At 46.1% G+C, this 20,453-nt stretch overlaps 1 long non-coding RNA gene across 1 annotated transcript; it reads right to left on the bottom strand.

The window, feature by feature from the left end:
• Positions 1-1,056: 1,056 nt before the first annotated feature.
• LOC135398016 (uncharacterized) lies at positions 1,057-3,164 on the bottom strand. Its single transcript, XR_010423953.1, has 2 exons — positions 2,253-3,164; positions 1,057-1,292 (listed from the first exon to the last, which is right to left on the bottom strand). It is a non-coding gene; the product is annotated as an uncharacterized LOC135398016 (long non-coding RNA).
• Between the last annotated feature and the right edge of the window lie 17,289 nt (positions 3,165-20,453).

Genomic DNA, 20,453 nt, shown 5'->3' with positions numbered 1-20,453 from the left:
TTTAGTAAACTGTGATATTTTTATAACTGTTATCATCCTTTTGTATATTAGTGGACAACTTCCACACGGATATCGTCGGATATCGTCGATATGCGGTGCTTTAATGCAGATATCTTCACGCCATGCAGTCATCTTCACAGTAAACAGCGCCTATAGTGTCTGTTACAAATTCCCATCTTTTCCGTTTCGTTCACACCGCTGACACACGCTTGACAACCGCTGCAGTCGTCTCCTCCAACCTTGTGGTTCAAACTGAGCCAACGTATCATCCGTCTGTGCACTGCATGAGCAGACAAGAGGAAGCGGCATCAGGGAGCAAGCAGTGTAGTCACTGATCTCGCTTGTAAAAGAGACACTTTATACATAGAGATCAGTGAGTGTGGCGTTCCAAAGTTGTTTTTCCCTGTTTAGTGGCCGCTCCGGGTGTCTCATACTCTCGAGCGCGCTAAAAGAGGACATGAGGACATAAAAGGAACCCGTGCGTTTCAAAAACTTCGTTCACTCAACCGGTCAACGCTCCGCGATGTACGCTGAGTAAAGATGGGCATCCTCACGAGGGCAAATTATGGTGAGGGTGTCCTCACCCCACTTCACGCACATTGAGGTGAGGTGAGGTGAGGAAATCTTCCCGAGCAATGAATTGAGGTGAGATGAGAAAAAATTTTCGAGAGCGAGGTTGAGGAGAGGTGAGGTGAGGAACGTTTTCCGACAAGGACGTTGAGGTGAGGTGAGTGAAAATTTCTGAAATGGAGATTGAGGTGAGGTTAGAGGAGGAAGAATTTCCAGAAAAGGGATTGATGTGAGGTGAGGCGGGAGAAAAGGAGAAGAGGCTTGGGCGATGGAATCCTGCGGGAAAAACAATTGAAATCACAACAACAAAAATATGAGCGAAATGGCTTGTAGTGGTGAGAACTTAGTTATATAAGGTGTCCAGAAAACTCCCGAATAGAATCGAATTAAGGGTTGACACTTTCCGAGCATTTGTTGAGCCAGTTGGAAAACATGACTGTACTAAGCCAAGTCAAGAAAAATGATAACGAAAGAATGAAGCATGAAGTCAGAGTAGCTATTTAATATGTAAACTTTCGGGCAGAGCCTGCCTTTCTTCAGGCAAAACGTTGGTTATATAAGCACTGGGATATCGATGACAGGAGGAACCAAAGAATAAGATAGAAGCAACGCAAGGATGAAATCACAAAGAACAAAACAGAAGGGTATGCATTGCATAGTTGGACCCTTGGAAGAAATGTACCCCAGTTTTTCCGTTTGAGCTTCTGCCGGCCGCGCTTGTCCTTTGAAAAAGAAGAAAACGGTTATATACAAGTTGCGTACAGCTAATGTGACTGGCATGAAAGAATCACTTGTGAATCCAAAAGTTGGATAGTGACGTGTTATAAAAACAATGCACACCCAACCAGATAATTAGGGTAGTGCTTTGATAATTTTTACCGCTATGCAATGCTAAGGTATAGGGGAAGCATACTGCATTATGGTGCATCGAGCAATCAATCACTTAATCAAATTAATTAACCAAATGACAAGCATGACCCACACGAAGAATATCTTTTGTGGATTCTTGTGAAGTTATCTGGGTGGAAAGCAATTTGCCTAAGAGAACACACAATGCACAACACAACAAGACGCATTGAGTCCAACACAGATTCATTTAGATTAGAGTACAGGGTGTGTGCAGAAAAAGTAGCTGCACATTTACGCATGTAGCGCGTTTCCTGCTTACCGTACGAACTTCCGGTGGCGCACGACGACGCATTTATGCGATGAAAACCAACAAAAAAAACCGTAGTAACCAAACTCTGCGTAACAAAAAAAGTGTGCGACGCAAACTTTGCTCTCCCTGCATCTCGAATTGCCTTGACAATGTCAACATGGCGGTCACGGCACAGTTGCATCCAGCTACTACTAGGGCTGCTAGATATCGTTCGTGTTTTTGCACAGGTGGCACCTCTAGCGAATGGGCGACGCAACTGTGCCGACAGCACCATGTCCCATTGGAAGCGCACGGAGAGCAAAGTTTGCATGGCTAACATTTTTGTTACGCAGAGTTTCGTTACCACGATTTTCTTGTTGGTTTTCATCGCGTAAATGCGTCGTCGTGCGCCACCGGAAGGTCGTACGGTAAGGGAACGCGGTGTGTGCGCAAATGTGGGACTACTTTTTCTGCACACACCTTGTATAGTTATTTTTGAACCTGGGTAATTAGTAGTGTCAAGTCATTTTGCGACATTATGTACCTGATTAAACGGCGTATTGTCGTATGACCTCGAAACCAGTAGCAGTCTGCATATTGTAGTCACAAGATATTCCGTAGCAAAAGGTAGGACCAATGGTGGCGTCTGCTATGTGGGTCATGCCTTTTCGTGCTCTTCTAACCGCGCGGAATATCCTACAGCTTAGTCACAAGATATTCCGTAGCAGAAGCCATTTAGAAAGCTTCACGGACCTCCCGCCGTGATGTGGACGCGAGGTCCGATGTCTGTATAACGCTTCCTACAGATCAACAGGTCCCTCCAGGTCAACAGGTTCCTCCAAGCCCTGCAAAACGACAAGGGGTTCAGAGCCCTGACTCGGGTGATGCCGACAATCCACAAGATATGAATGTTCCTGGTAACACCATGGACTCTTCGGTACCGGCGGCTCCCCACCGGACAGATCAGATGAACGCTGCCCACACTGCTGCAACTCTTGATTACCCGCTCACCACTGTCACCTACAGGAAGAACGGGGCCTGTGGTATTCCCATACTATTTCGGCCAGAATCTAGTGACTACTCCTTCTGGAAGGTGAATCCTAATGCAGTCGCTAGTGAGATACGCCTGCTAGCCCAACAACACGTTATGCACCACCGTTTCGACCGAGATGGTTTTCTTTTCGTCTCCGTACGGTCCTACGGTGCCTTCTTTGGGACTCTTCTCTGCGGTACTCGAAGCACTTAAGGAAATTGTCTCTGCATTTCCTGGTGCGCCGTAACTGCCCGAGGTCCAACCGCTTCTGGCACTGGAGGCATTACCTTTACCTCAGTATGACAGCCATGTATAGAAAGGCCATGGCGATGCAGTGGTATCCTCGAAGCCTGCGTAACAACATCGTGTTACAAGCGCAGCTTAACAGGGACAAAGGGAAGATAGACAATACAGCGCTAACTTCCAACAACTTTATTGAACTTACTGTCTGTCTCCCCTTTGTCCCTTTTAAGCTGCGCTTGTAACACGATGCTCATGTACCAATAAGCCGAAATTGCTGCATTACTTAACTGCGTAACAAGCTTCCTGATTTTAAGGGTCGATTCACACGGTGCAACTTATTGCTGCAAATTCGTTCTCACAACGGTTGCACGCAACCGAAGTTGTACGCAGAAGGATCCTTTCACACAGCGGGCAACTTGGAGCTTCGTAGTGCTCATCGTGCCCGAAAGATGGCGGGAGGAAAATATCCTTATCATCATTCTTATATAATCGTGCGGAAGTCCACTAGATTTGCGTTTCGCGCTCCAGTTTTGCCGCGCGCACATCCCGAAAGTTGTAGGCGTTGCGCTGCTTGCTTCACAAAGTTTTCCCAGAATCACAATGAGCAATTCCAGTGCCCAGAGGGCTGCCGCCGTGCTTCTTATGCTCCTCTCAGAGGAGGATCGACCAAAGAAAGCGCGGACGACTTCAGTGAAGAAGCTCGGTATGCGAAGGGAGTCGCATGGGGCCCAGCATCACCTTGTAGCAGCCACACTACCAGCGACACCGGCAGCGCCCCTGGAGCACGGGGCGCGAGAAATAAATCTCGGGCCAGTCCAGTTCTGGCTTCCGACAGAACAGCAACCAGTTCTCCGTCTCCTTCCTGCCAACCGCTACAACTGGTGACCCGGACGTGAGTCTTACCTGCTTTAACCGCATCATCATGTCTACAGGAGACGGCGATCCCAATTTGGCACCACTAACCGCCCCCTTCAGCCCGGTTCGACAGCCCGCCACCGTCACCGCAGTCACTGTCAAGTTCCCACACTTTTGGGATCGTAACCCTGCCACGTGGTTCATACAAGCCGAAGCCCAGTTCTATCTGGCTGGCATTGCTGCACAATCCACCAAGTTCTATCACGTCATTTCCGCGCTTTCCCATCTGCGGCTGAGGAGGTTTACGACATCATTGCTTCGTCTCCTTTGGACATCCCGTACGACAAACTAAAGGCTGCCCTGCTCAAGCGAACGACCTGCTCGGGCCGCGCGCGCCTTCAACAACTACACTCTTAAACCCGTACCTTTTATTGTAACTTTTAGAAGCATGTAACTTCTATATAGACGTAGATTTCAAGATTTCTTATAGGTTACACCACTGCAACGTATATTTAGAGGTTAAAAGCGACCAAAGTCATGTCTTTACAACACGAATAGAAGTTACATCTCGGAAAAAACAAAAACAGCTTGTTGTAACTTATAAATCTACCCTCTACTCCGACACTGTAACTTCTACGCGAAATCTCCAACGATAATTTCTTTGTTAGTTTCTTATCGTTTGTTTTCCTTCTGTTTTTCAGCATAATGCCGCGTTTCAGCTTCCCATTCGAGACGACAGTTGCGAATCTACGCTGTTATTTTTTATCTGTTTCAGCGTCATCTATACGTCGACTACATGTTATCAATGCTCTATGAACACAGATTATAAGTTCGCAGTCTGGAATACTGATAGTATGTTTCTTTCTAAAGGGTGGAAAACCATTGTCAATGCCGCAACCACCAAGATTTCCAATTTCGCTGCGTAGCCGAGCCTGGTCTAGGTCTATCCACACTGAGAGCGGTTTCCTTGAAACGCTTAACGCTCGTCGTCCGTCCGTTAACAAGTGTAATCTGTTTTAATCAGTGGTTTTCCTCGCGTTTGTCATAGTATCGTCAGGAACAACGGAAAAGCTAGATGTCGCTAGCAAACAAGGATATTTTCGGTGTTCTCAGGGGAAAGTGTAGTGAGTGCGAAGATTGCAAAGAATATATAACCGAAAACGAACGTCACAACCGCAGCCCTAATTCACACACTTGATACACTGGGTAAGTGTACATTTTGTGCTAGGTGATTGATTGATTTTAAAAGAAGAAAATTGAGATGGTAGTCTCGAGCCACTCGGGACTGGCTACTCCAGGACGCGTTATTAATAAATATAGCGTTGTGCTAGGTACGTGCGTTATTTTGATAGCAAGAGCTCTTAGCGCATGTTTGTTGTGATTATGGCAAGCGTTTTGCGGTCCTGCATATGAACGCCACTTACGCTTGCTACTTTTCTGCTCTTACTTGGTCGCCAAGTCAATACACCGGCGTGCATTTTGCGAGCTGCGGATATATGCATCCAGATATATAATTCACAGCTTCCTATTTGTATTCTTAGACTCAATCGCGGAGTGAACGCCTTCCCGCATTTATGCTGCTTTGTACCTTGTGCTTTGTACGGATTTGAATGGTTCCGTAAATCTTACTCTCATTGGCCAAACTTTTGTTCCCAGGATCCCACATGCAGGTTCACACACCGTCACCAGCGCAATGCAGTACCTCACAAACTCGTCCCAGAGCGCCTCCAACGCTGATAACGCAGTAATGTAGTGTCTCCTGCGTTACTGTACACTCATATTCCTCAAGGTTGTGTGCGTTTTATGTAATACTGTATTGCCATTTGCGCTCGCCTCTGCAACACGAATGTGAAATAAATTTTTTTCTGCTGCAATTCTCCATTTCGTTGGGTCTGTTCAGCTTAGCAAACATAGGTCAGTTGTTTTGACTCGCTGGCTTCCTCGCACTTTTATGCATTGCTTCTCACTTAGAAGATAGTTCTTTTTTCCACATACATGGTAAAGCGACCATGGTTTCTCCTCACATCAGAATCGCACTTGTGCACTATGTGTCACCTCTCGACAGACTTCTGTTTTTGTAATATACATATGTTCAAGATCTCCTTTTCTGCTGGTTCATTTTGGTACCTTGGTGTGTTCTGTAAATGTCTGTCCATATCCCACACACAGGGTGTTTGTTTTTATTCGCATCACACTAGCGCTCATTTGACAGGTGGGTTATGTTAATTTTCGCAAATTAACCCATCCGTAGTTACAAACATTTCCGACATTTCCTGACGCATGTGTTTGTAACTACGGATCGATTAATTAGCAAAAATTCACATAACCCACCTGCCAAATGAGCGCTACTCTGTTGCGAATAAAAATGAACATCCTGTATAAAAAGCCGCACGTTGGCGTAACCTTTACGGGCAGGTGCTGGACTGAAGGCCGTAACCTCTAATTAGTGGGTTTCCTTGTAACTTTTATAAAAGGTACTGCTCAGAGGGTACCTGGTAGCTTCTAAAATAGAGGGTAAAATATTGCGATTTTTTACCCTTTACTAAAGGGTACCGAGTTAAGAGTGTACTATCGGCCGAAGAGCTCTGCGAAAAGACGCCCTACACAACTGTTGCGCCGTATGAAGCACCTACTCGGCGACGGAGCATCATCAACCAGTGACAGTTTCATCCGGGAGCTGTTCCTACAAAGACTCCCGCGGAACGTTCAGATGGTTCTCGCCGCAACCTCGAACCTATCCACAGACGAGCTAGCCACCCTCGCTGACGCAGTCATGGAAGTGGTCTCACCGACTGTAATGAATGTACGTAGATGTACCACCTCCGATTCCTCCTGCTCCCATGTCTGCTCAAGCACATTCGCATGATGGTTCTCCATGCTTGTCTGCCATTGAAAACCTTACGCAACAGGTGAACAGCCTCAACCACCTTGTCTCTGAGCTAGCCACGCGAAGCCGTTCACCCAGTCCCCGTCGCTACCGCCGTCGGTCGCGCCTTTCCCGCGGTCACCGCTTCTCAAGCCCCCAGGCCAACGGGATGTGCTGGTACCATCAGCGGTTCGGCGCCGAGGTCCGACATTGTTTTCAACCGTGCTCGTGGGCGGGAAACGCCCCGCCTCGTCACTAATGGCGACAGGTAGACAGGACTTTGCGGAAAGTCGCCTCTTCCATGTCGTAGACGACGATTCCTCACAGACACCGGTGCCGACGTAAGCGTGCTACCCACCACTAAAGTTCATCGACGCCATCAGCCCAGCTTCAAATTGAAGGCCGCGAACGCTTCGACTATCCCTGTATACGGCCAGCAATCCTTGACCCTTAATCTCGGCCTCCGAAGGGAGTTCCGTTGCCTGTTCCACGTCGCCGACTTTTCCCAAGCTATCATAGGTCACGATTTCCTCACGCAATTTCGGCTTCTCGTCGACGTCTCTCGGAAGCGCCTTCTCGATTCTACCACCAGCCGGAATCTACCACGTTCACGGAATTCGAAGTCCCATACCACCCTACCACACACTATCGTTCTGCGCGCCTCAGTCAGCCTATTCGGCGATCCTCGAGGACTTTCCAGAGCTGACGAAACCACCGGACTGGACTCGTCCTGTTAAGCATGACATTGTGCACCATGTCATTACCCATGGCCCACTAGTCCACTTTTGTCCGGCGTCGATGATGTTATTGAGGACTCTTTCGAGTACCGTCGTTATCTCCGAATGACCCCAGACTCTTTCGAGGAACTTCTACGCATGGTACATCCAAAAGGAGGACACAAATATGCGCGAAAGAGCCGGAAGCATACAGCCGGAAGAGCGCCTGGACCTCACTCTCCGATTCCTCGCGACAGGTACGACCTTTACCGATGAGCAATTCAGAAAATAAAATAAAGAAATTCATTCAAAAAAGCTGGCTACACCATCTGGCTGGATAGCAACATGTATTTCATGCGTGTGCATGTATAACCCAGTCGAAAATCACAAGCTGGAGCCACTTAGGGATCATGCTGGTTCTGAATGGTTCTTGTGGGTTTGAACTTGTTCCAACTTACCACAGGAGACCAGCTGGGGTGGCCTAAGCGGGAAATCTGGCCAGCTGAGATGGTTCCAGCAGAACTGGAGTCCATGTACAACTGGTTTAATTAAGCTGGATAATATCCAGTTACAAAGGTTCCAGCAGAACTGGAGTCCATGTACAATTGGTACAAGCTGGATAATATCCAGTTGAAACAATTCCAGCTGGATACATCAAAGCTGATTTCAGGTGTATTCATCTGAGCTAGTCTTTGCTGGGATTTGTTCCATCAGCCAGCTTATGTGGAACATGGAACCACCTGAGTTTGCAAATAGTTCAGCTTATGATTTTCGACTGCAAGGACCGTACATATTTTCTAGCTTTTACTTTAATGTGCCTCATCATTTCAGGTGAGTCAATGAGGTCTCGACACTATCAGTACCGGATGGGACACATGTTCTGCATTGATCAAGATTTTGGGGCAGAAGTAGGTATTTCTGCATCCGTTATTTACCGTCGGAGTAGAAATCTCACAGTTGTACAGGTGGACATTGCACAGTTGCCTCAAAATACTGCTCATGACATTCCAAGCTGCCTTCCACGGCTGAACAGTGGCTCGACGTCGCCAACAAGTTCAATTCCACGTGCCACTACCCACATTGTCTCGGAGCAATCGATGGGAAACACATCACAATCTACTGCCCCAGAAACAGTGGATCCTATTACTATAATTACAAGAGACAATTCAGCATCATACTTTTGGCAGTTGTTGATGCAGACGGGAAGGTAGAAATGGGGATTACAGTTGCCATGGGAAAGTGGGGAAAGTGAACAGTGTGGAATACTGACTAAACTTGGGGGTGCTAGCTTCTGCTACCAATGAATGACTGTTCAATGCACTTTATATTTTCAGGCACTCTATGTCAATGCTGGGACAAATATGGAAGGGTTCATGACTCCGCAGTATTCAAGCGAACACCCTTTCACCAAAAGATCGTGAACGGAGAGCTGAAACTTCCACCTAATGAACCGCTTCCAGGTGAGGGGCAAACGGGAATGTAAAAGCAATGCACGAGCCCTATTCCTTGCATGAAATCAATTTATAAACGATATATGCTCCAGGGAGGCAAATGCCATTGCCCTACGTATTCCTTGGGGATGGAGCATTTTCATTAACCTGCAATGTAATGCGGCCACACGGGGCAACAGCATGACACATGGACAACTAGTGTACAACTATAGGTACATCTTAAGACACATAAGGGGATACAAAGGGATACAATAGCGAAGTAATTGTCATTGTGCCATACTTTACACAGGCACTCTACAGCAAGAAGGATGGTAGAGTGCTACTTCGGCACGCTGTCCCAGAAATTCAGGATACTCCAGAAGCGCATACAAGCAACGCAGGGGAATGCAACCAAGCTTGTGCTGGCCTCCTGTTCCGTGCGCAATTTCCTGAAAGCGCATGAAGTGATGCAGGACAGCAACACGCCAGTACTGCAGGACACTGCGTCAGGCCGAGGGTGTCTGGAGCCATTTCAGCACCGTAGCGTGCATGCGTCGGCGGAGGCCTGCCAGGTCAGGGATGAGCTGCAGGATTACTTCGTGCATGAAGGCAGCGTTCCCTGCCAGGACGACAATTTGTATAACTTCGGAGGGTAAGGCAGCACATCAATATCCTTTATTACAGGCATCACACTTTATAAGTAATCAAAATATTTTTTTTACTTAGAGTATTTTAAAAACTTCTCAATAAACTGCTTAATAAAAATTTCTTCCAGTATGACTGAAAATCTTGTCCCAGCTCTAAGATAAGAAAAATAAAACACACGAATACATGTAGCGGGCTGTCGAAAAACTTGACTAGAACCTCCACATCTCATCTTTCAACACAGAGAGAAGAAAAATGAAAAAGACGGCTACAGATATTGAGCTGTCAAAAACTTGACTAGAAGACAAGGCACATGTAGCAAATACTCAAATCTATCTCTCAAACTGAGAGAAGAAAAATATAAAAGACAAATATGGGTACATGAACTCAGCGCGACATACTGCAGATATGTCTGTTGTAGAATGCTTCCACATGACTCACTGTACCCCATGTTTCCATAGTTGGTATGCACCGAAGAATAAATAACATTATGTAGCTTGATGGATGACTTGCACATTATGTTTCAGCTGAAATATCAATTCCATTACTTTAGCCTTGACCATGTCCGTTCTTAACTGATCCAGGTCCCTTATGCTGGCCGCCACAGCTTCGCCGAAGACAGTGTCCGCGTCCCGAGGAGTGGCCGCACCGACCAGTCTCTTCAAGGCTTCCTGATATACCCTTTCACGAATATTCCCAGATGTCTTCTTCTTCTTCTTTGCTGATGGCAGGGCCTCCTCATCATCCTCCACATCCTCGCTTCCACTACCAAGTGTCAGAAAGTTGTCACTTTGTGACGTCCCTGCACATTCCTGCAACAAAATTTGTTTACTTTCCCTGCTGAAAAGGTCTTTGTTTGAATTGTGTATATACAGGGTGGGTGCTATAAGAGGTCACATTTTCGCGTGTGACGCTATATCTGCTTGAGAGACAGGCTTCCGCTACCACACAGTAAATAATTTGTGCCAGAGAAACGTACAAAATAATTTCGGTTGCTGTGCACTGCGTAAAAAAATAAATATGACCACGCAAACTTTCTTCTTTGTGCATTTCCTATGCGCTATACCGATGGATGAAGACGGAAGTTTTCGTGGTCGTGTTTATTTTGTTACACAGTGCTTTGTAACCAAAAATTTTTCTTAGGTATCTGTGGCATAAATTCTTTACTCTGAGGCAACGGAAGTCTGTGCATCAATGAGTTATCGGTCAAGGAAGTATCGCGTCACGCACGAAAATGTGACTGACCTTTTAGAACACCCATCCTGCAGTACGAAAATATATGAATTATGTAATGACAATCTCGTAACAATGTAATCTCGTTACAATGGGCATCAGAGCAGACTTGTGCATAACTTAATACTCTATTCAAGGCACTCTGTGTAGGACACTTTCCAAGGCTCAGTGTATGGTACTTTGCAGTTACTTTTTCACCTCATATACTCCTAAAATAACTAAGTGAACTTTAATACTTTTGTATACTTTTATTCCTTGCATGAGTGTGGACATTATATAGTCCAAGGCAGGGTTTTGGAGTTGTCACTCTACAGTTGGGATGATTCTGGAATCCCTCCCCTTCTTCAGAACCCAAACAGAACAAAACCTCCCGGGGTGTTCCTGTGGATATCCTTTCACGGAAATTCGGATCTCCCTGGGAGACAGACATTTTTCCGACGGACGTCCCCCACATCTCCGAGTGGCGCCGATTCGGACTTTCCACATATATCCGTCGTTTGTCCTCACAGGATGTTACATGGAGATGTTTGGACATTCCACGGACATACTTATGTACATGCACAGGTTGTATGAATATACAAACATCCGTAGAGGAGAAAGACATTCATCACCAGTTTTCGTAGAAATCAGGATAGTTCTTCCTGCCATTTTGTTTTAATCCATGCCTCCGCACCTTTTAATTTCTGTTGCTCCTCTTTCTTTCTCGTACATGCCATGATGGAGAACGAACGCAGCGTTTCAATAAGAAAGATAATATATAAAAGCTCCGACAGGACCACCCAGTCCCAGAAGCTCACTTCGAAAGGCAGTGCCATTTCCTTCCAAAGAAAAAAACAGATACTATATACTGCTTGTCTAGCGAGCGTCCCCATACCTTCTCGCCTGTGAATCAAAATGATGGGTGAGTTGGCTAACTTTAATTCGATTACGCACGCATACAACAACGAAGTGAGAAATTGTTCTGTGTATTAACTCGCTATCGAGACAACGTCTGTGTTTCTTACTGGTTTTGGTTAGAGATATTCAGCTGGTACATCGAAAGTCAAACTTCGCAGTGCTACATCACCACCCGTTTCAATCTCTCCCGCAATAAATGATCGGTGTAACATCCCGACGGGGATCTAACTCGGACAATTCCTGAAACAGCCGCGACCGGACATCCTGTGGATACAGATCCTGGGACGTCCATGTATGAGGCTCCCAGAGATATCCGACGGATATAGATTTCCGGATATGGACCTTGGGATCTGTTTCGGACGTCCACAGGAGAAAGTGTTCTGTCTGGGAACATGGGACAAAATCTGAATAAAATGGGGACTGCGATAGTAGGTCTGGAACGGGATACTGGGCCACTTTTTTGTCAGAATGGAACAGGTGAAGTTATGTGCACGCCCTTATGGAAGCTCTAGGACTTGAACAGAAATAGCCATGAAAAAGGGATACCCACTGGGACGATGCTTACTACTGGTGCCAAATGCAGTTTCCATACCAGCCAAGGTTTGCTGTGGCCACTGCTGCTACAATTATGTTTTCTGGCGCATTACAGAACTGTCCACATGTAGGTTGTTTCCGGAATTGGATGAACAGAATAGGAATTGAAAACACCTTTCCACTCGAAGGAATGGAATGGAATGTGTACATTGCTAGCACTGGTGCCCAGTGGCGTATCTAGAACTACCTGCGCCCATGGCAACATGGTTAACATGATGTCTTTGGGGATGCGTTTTCGTGTGGTCCGCACTAGGTTTCACACTACAACCTCTCTAATGGCGGGTGCTTTCGATCATTTATGAATGTGCCAGGTTGAGTGCCCGACCTGGCACATTCACACACGACCACATAATGCCGCCCCTGTTCACCTGGCGCCCATGGCACCTGTCCACACCTGCCACACCCTAGATACGCCACTGCTGGTGCCTGGCTACTAGTTGCTCCTACTTAGCGCATGCTGTACAGTGTGCTTACTTGTGTTGCTGTGGAAGTGCCCATGTCTGGGATTGATGATGACGAGCGAACAGCATTGCCAGATTTTAGAAAAAGGAGCTCACTAAAAGTCCCATTTCGAGACCCCCCGTATACGTCACTGGTTCCCGCCCCTGACTTTTCGCTTCTCTCCACCTTTGCCCACCCTCGTATGAAATACTCGTACGTTCTGAGCGTGTGAAATTTTGATGATGATGTCTTCCACTGCAAAGAAAATCATGTTCTTATCAGTGACGCACAGAGTACAAGGGTATACAAACACCTCAGAAATACGGAGTTGTTGTGTGCAGGAATGTATTTTAGTTTCTCAGCTCTGGGCTGCCATGCTTATTAAACTGTTGTGAAGAAAGTACTCTTGCAATTAATGGTTTTGTTCTTCAAGAACTGGACAGCGTCGTGCAAATTTTTCTACAGCGTGCCACACCTAAATCGCGGAAATGTTCAACGTTGTCCCCAACATACAGTCAGAGCACACATTTATGTAAGTGAATTTCTTTTAGCTACGCAAGCACGCCGTGCAGTAGAATGGTATAAAATATGTAGAAGTACAGTGGTGGTGCTTATGCTGCTGGTGAAAGGGCTCGCCGTTGTCGGCCTCACAGAGGTGGGCAACGTCACGACTGACGCCCTGGAGGAATGTGCGTCCTGGGTCGACTTCTAAGGAAACTGTGCCGACATATGTATGTAAGCGTCTGAGGAAAACCCACGAAAAACCCCAGACAGCACAGCCGGCACCTGGATTCGAATCCGGATACCTCCCAGTCTCGACGTGACATGGCCAGCACGCTAACCACTGAGCCACGGGAGCCGGTAAAGTACAGTGACATGGAGAGACATGCACGCCCTCAAATGCCCAAATACACAGCAAAGAAAAGCGGGGCAACAAGTAAATACGTAAAAGACTTCCTCTTAACATTTACCTGAACAACCAAGTTTTCCTGCTAATTCCTGCAGCTTCTCTCGTAGCAAAGATTTGCGCTTGTAGTGTGGGTGTTTTGGGTTGTGCAGAAATTTGTTTTCTCTGTAGAAGTCTATGAGACGCCTAATCCCGTCGCTTGTCCACCTGAACTATAGAAACACGATTGACAGCGTGCAATGAGAAAGTTGATTTTATTCACTGAAGAAGAGTTATCATATTTTGGTTCTAAATAATACCTGAGTCGCTGGTGTTACTTCCATCGTGCTCAGTCACATGCGTTCAAAATTCCATCCTAGATGCAGACGACGCGGACACACGCAGAACCAGTCGCTTGCGGAAGTTTCAGAGCGGAAATTACGTACAGCAGTGGATCGTTCTAATTGGGCGAGCTTCTAAGGAGGAGCCATATGATTGACAGGTTGCTCCTAGAGTTGCAGGAGAAATCGCTCGTGAAGCGATCGGCCGGGCAACTCCTGCAACTCGGGTTGCGCAACCACAGCGCCGCCGTTCACACGATGCAACCTTGTGGCGCAACTAAAGTTGCATCGTGTGAATCGACCCTAAATCACATCTGCAGCAGTACAAGTTCCCTTTCATAGCTGTATGGGAACACGGCATGGATTCTGGACATCACGTTAATGGAAACACAATCTATCGATCTCATCAATCCTCCGAGAGCAGAACTGCGCTATACGTTCGCAATGACCTCGTTGCTGCGCCCATAGTGTAGGGGATTAAACAAAAAAAAATGAAGATGTAGACGCCAGAAGGAAAAGTGAGAAGCGCCAGCCAGCGCCAGGCGAGAGACTGTAACCGTATACTCAGAATCCAAAGGGTATATTCTCAAGTGTATTGAGACGAAAGGGTGCGTCAGTTCATCGGTGTGAGCGACGTTGTTCGGATTCATTCCTTTGTGTACCAAAATAATGTATTGTGTATTGATGTGTAACACCATTGGGACGAAATAAACTACAGGATTACGCAAAATTAATCAGAAGTGGGATTGTGAACACACCATCGGACGAAGACAACAAGCGAAAGTCAAGTAAGCAGACTCCTCGTTGGAATTTAGGCCTATAGCTAACAATGGGACGACCGAAGAAGATGCGTCCGCAGTCGGGAGCTCAGCCGCAGGCAGCAGGAGATACATCTGCTTCGAACACTCATATTTCACCTTCGGGAGATGGCACAACACCAACTACCGATACAATTGGTCAGTCTGTGCAAGACCCCGCTGACGATGGTGAACATGAGAGCCGTGAGGCGACCATAGGTTCTTCTATTACCTGCGAAGAAGGCTCCACCGCACCGAATGTGACTTCGACCACCGAGGGCACACAGCAACCCGACTTCCAGGCAATTCTTAAAACCGCGTTTGAGACAGCGGTCAGAGCAGCAATTGCTGGCATATCACCAGCTCTGCAGCAAAACGCAGCGCGTCCTCCTCACCACCGTGTCAACGACATGAAGGATGTCGTTCCCGAGTTCATCCGGATCAGGACAAGGTGATGACAGCAGAAAGGTGGACGAAACGTATTGACGAACTTGCAGAAACATTTGGCTGGTCAGATCTGGACACAGTTGTGGTGGCTCTTCCGAAACTCAGAGGAATGGCACGAACGTGGTATGAGGGTGTGTCCGTACGCCGTCGAACTTGGGAGGAATGGAAAGAACTGTTGCACGAGTCATTTCCCTCCACATCAGGCTTTCAGTCGCTCACAGAGAAATGGTTGCCAGAAGAAAACGTCCAGGGGAGACATCAGAAGAGTACTTTTACTACAAGGAGACGAAGGCAAGACAGTGCAACCTCTCCGAGCCAGACGTTATCGAACACATCATCACAGGGCTCACCGACATGAAGCTCGTTCAAGCTTTGAGTGTGAGAGACTACAAGAACACCAAGGAACTGTTACGGCACATCAAGAAGATAGAGGAAAGAGTCCAACTCACCAGAGGACAGTCCACAGAAAGGCACCAGAAAGGAAGACCACCTGAACAGTCGAAAGAAAACGCTTCAGAGAAATCGCAGGTACAGGTGCCCAAGTCAGAGAATCAGAAGAACTGTAATAAAAGAGGGCATATAGCTCGTGATTGTCCAGAGCCGTCTCGACGACAACAATCACCAGCTGTTAAGGATACAAACTCCAATCGTCAAGCGCGCGACGCAAGTCGGGGATCATCGCAGTTTGTCGTGGCCGAGAACGTCAACCCCTGTGGACCCGACAAGTTCATCAAGGTTGCCAAGATCAATGGTTCTCACGAGGTACAGGAAATGCTGGATACAGGCAGCTCTAGTTGCGTACTCCAAGCATCAGTAGCCGTGATGTGTGGACTGAACATTCTACCTTGCGACAAGACGCTGTATGGGTTCGGCTCAAACACAGAGCCAACAACACGCGCTATTGGGAAAGCATCGGTGGACTTAACGATTTATGGTGTGGTTGAAAAACTGTATGGTATCGCGGAAATAGAGATCGCCAATGTTGAACCCTTTTATCTTTTCTGAGCTCGAAGCTAAGATACACAGTTCACCCAGATTTACAACGTGCATGTGGCAGAGAAGACAGCTCAAGTCATATTGCAGGTTGTGCACACACACGACAAGTTCTTTGGTGTTACGACATGTAAGGTTACACGTGTCACACAGCGTCACGACAAAATTCGAGGAACCGGGCTCTATGAAGCGGGTGTGGTCGTGATGCGACACCTTCCGCGTATGTCGGTTAAATTAAATTCCACAAAATTCACAGTGTGTTGCGCTCTCGTGTCAAAAGTGGTCTTCCACACTCATGACCAACGGCGAGGGATAGCGGTTCAACCTCTCGATTTGATCGCTAAATCCTTTGAGCGCGAGCAAGCATTTTTCTGGCACGTTGGGTCCCAAATAGCCTTTTCTTCCTACTATTTTTTCTACTATTATTATTTCTATTATTTACTATTATTTCTACTATTTTTCCGTCGCAACTTCTCACTACAACGATCCAGTACGAGCTCATCCTGTGCACACTCACGGCGTCCTTAATGAGTGCATCTTTTTCCAAAACACCCTCCGTGTCTAATACCGCGAAATAGGGGTAGGAATGCATGTACTGTATCTTGGTGAAGTAGACGCTCTCCCCTGCTTTTGGCATTTCGAGAATTACTTTGTTAACGTCTCGACACAGACGTTCGTGCTGCTCCAACGCCTCTCTTGTCCCATAACCGCTCGTGCATTTTTCGCAATAAGCATAGTCACTTCGTCCCATGAAAGTGCTAAATTATCGGATTCCATAGAAATGCTCCCTAACCTAGAGCAGATGGACTTTGTCCTTATAGAGCGTGCAGGGAACCCGTCCGGTAGATATCGAATTCGTCTGCTCGTCGAAACACGTAGATGTACACGGAGATTGTTTTTTCTCTCCCACAGTGTAATGTCTTCGTAAGCGACTTTGAAGCAGGGCAGCCAGTACGTTACGCGCGTCTCTGGATTTGAAGGATTCATGTATTTGCGGTGTCTGACATAATCGTATGGGTTGTTCCTCAACGGATGCAAGAGTGCCAGCACGCTATACTTGAAACACTCGTTTTCGTGATTCGGTGGAACTTTGACGTTTGTGAAAGTCTGTTTTTCTTTTCAGCATTAGATGATATGCAAAACGCAGCGCCCTCTTGTAGCCCGAACGGAAACCTCCGGAATTCCGCCATGTCTGAGGCTCCCTCCCCGACCCAAGTCATCCACACTATTCACCTCCAGCTGGTCTATCGTGTGGCTTGCCTCACACATGTGCTGTTTCACTATTTTATTCACATGGTGAGACGAGGGGTTCAAAAGGGAATGCAAGCAAGGTAAGAGAAATTCTGGATTACTTGTTGCATCAGTGCGCGGTCATTTCGATAGTGGGGGAGAAAATTACGTTAACCTAGTACAAAGCTGCTCTTTAATGCCATCCTATGACATACCTAGACAGTTCAGTACAGTCCATTTAAGAACTATTTAGTTACCGTATACGCATAAACATTTCCATTTTGTACAAAATAAAACCTTAGTACGATTGCGCCAAGTACCGAAGTCAATTATCCTAATACCATCGATGCTTCTAGACACTATCGATGACTTATCAATAGTGTTGCATCACGCGTTCCCTTGGTAGCTTTTCCTCTGACTACTCCTTGAATGAGAAGACTGATGGAACAGCAAATTCATAGTGGCCCCGTCTTCCATTTGGCACGTTTGGGACAAAGTCAGTCTCTTTGAAGTGCCGTGAACACACCTTTACTGTGCCAGCATTGAATTTATCCTTTCACTTGATGGCTAGCAGTCATTTCTGTCTCAGGGAAGCTGTTGAAGGTGACTGTAAGGCGATCATGAAATGTCCTCGCACAAAATGACTGAAACAGTCAGAGTGCACCATCTGAGGAGCACATTTAAGGAGGACTATCTGTCTGGTAAGCAGTTACATGAAATGCAGTGCAACCAAACATGACAATTATGTTGGAGATGCTCAGATAACGAAAACTCAGATTCACCGAGCTGAGAAAGACCACATTTTATACCAGTGCGTAACGGTGTGTCTCACAGCGGGTTTCATAGCAACAACTGCAATCGCACTAAACTTTTATTTTGCACCAAATGTTTCCGGTGTATGCACTAACAAGTTCTCAAATGAGCTGTACTAAACTGTATAAATTTCTCCTGGGACGGGATAACAAAGCATTGTTGCACTAGGTTAACGTAATTTTCTTGACCAACCTATGTCACCGCGCTCAACGCTTTCAATGCGATAAGGAATGCATGTCTTTGGGGCTGTCTTACCTGGTTTACATTCCCTTTTGAAACCCGCATCTCGTCAATCACACAAATAAGATAGTAAAACAGCAGATGTGAGAAGCATGACACGCGAGGGAACTGTTGCATGACAGTCGTTTGCATTGCACGGGCCGGGTAGGACGCCGGTAGGTTCCCGGGAGTGCTACAAGATCGCGCTAAGTTTTGCATATGGTCAGAGCCGTATATTAAAAAGGAGTCCGGCCATTGGGAGGAGTCACAAAAAGAGGCTCGGCTTGTCAATCACAGTTTCGCTCCTCTGATTGGTTTCCTTTTTACCAAGGGGGTCGCCATGACACCATACTGCCACCCAAAATGGCGACGAAAACAAACACAGTGAAGCGGGGATTTCGTTACAAAAAATTTTCACAGATTAACCTGATTTTACGCTGCAAATGTACATCCTAATATAAGTTTCTCGGAAATCAGTTTCATCTTATGCTCATCCATTGATATCTAACTGAAAATAATACGTTTTGTCGACGTGTTAGGCCTAGTGAACACGGCGATCACAACGAAACCATAACAAAAACGGCGCTGTGCTGTACAATCTTATATTTAATTGCTGGATTTCATGGATGTAAACACTCTTGCCTTCTAACTATTCATGTAGATTTGTTTAAAAAACATACCGACGACAGAATCTGTCCCAGCAGGTGGCTCTGCCGGCAGTGGTACAACCACTGATCTCTATGTATAAAGGATGGCTCGCGCATGGGAGAGGGGCTCGTGGGGGAGAGGCGTGCCTTCGCGCCGCCATGTTGGTGGGCCCTAAAGTGCTGTGTGTGCCCATAGAAAACAATGGGAGGCAACAGAGATCGTGAGTATTTATTGCGCTGCAAGCATTGGTCGTTGTTTGTCATCACACAATTTTGTAAGGTGCCAGTATACTGATGTATCCTAACAGTGTTTCACAGGTGTCCTGCCGTTCGATTCTTAATTATGTTATGTTTTGCATTCCGAAACTAGACCGTCACTGCAGTGCAGCGCTGGGGATTGTACTACAGCACGTTTCCCAGCCAATATTTCAATAAGAAACGACTTGAGGTTAACAACAACCATGTATATAATATCCTGTACTGCGTTCTGGACAAAAATTGTTCCATAAAGAACGGTCCGGGAAAAGATATACTCGCATGGCAGAAAGAGATCGTTCTGTAGAATCACAGCCGTTGTTTTAGCCGTGTATGCGTTTAGTATGATTTATATCAAGCATCGCCTTAGAAAGAGTCTTTTAGTAAACGACAGGGGTGCTTTGCCTCGCAAATATGGACACACCGAAGCAGCCCAAATAATTACGTCACGCAATTAGATCACACTCGTTAGGACAGTTAATCAGGTAGTGATGTAAGCTTAATCAATTAAGTTACTTAGAAAGTGGTAACACCTCCTTGAGACACAGGACTTATCTCTTTTTGAAGTACAGTCCTTCTATGTTTGTTTGCTTCTTCCTTTATTTGTTCTGATTATTTGCAGGCGCGGTTGTGCCAAACTGAATGTTCTTCTCCAGCACTCACATGCTGTTGTTGAATACAATTGCAGCGTGAGAAAAGCTGCTTGGGGACGGGGTCCTGCTATCCAGTGCTGACTTTGTCATGCTTGTTATGTGGAGCATGTTCCAAAAAATGCAGCTCCAGGTATGGTCTTCAAATTGCAACAGGACTATTTGGAGCTTGAAACAGTTGTGATTTTGTCATTTTGGCTCTCGTGTACCCAGTCTGTGAAACGCAAACAAAAAAGTCTAACACGATATGCTTTTGTAATGAAGATCACTGATGATGAGTAAAGAGAATATACGAGTTCAAGTTTATTTAATATTTTATATCATTCATTAGATTATTCAACATTTTATGTCAAGTTGATACAACATCAAGTTCATTCAAGTTCAAGATTTATTTCTTGCACTTATGCGTTTCAGGGTACAATGAACGTGCAGGGAGGTCGCAAAAGACTACATTTATTGTTTTGTGACCTTGCTACAATGGTAATATATATTTTAGGAATGACAATGGTCAGGT

Source organism: Ornithodoros turicata, chromosome 6 (genome assembly GCF_037126465.1).
Source record: "Ornithodoros turicata isolate Travis chromosome 6, ASM3712646v1, whole genome shotgun sequence".
Taxonomy (NCBI): Eukaryota; Metazoa; Arthropoda; class Arachnida; order Ixodida; family Argasidae; genus Ornithodoros; species Ornithodoros turicata.
Note: the sequence above shows the minus strand (reverse complement) of the source record. Positions and strands in the feature narration are given on the sequence as shown.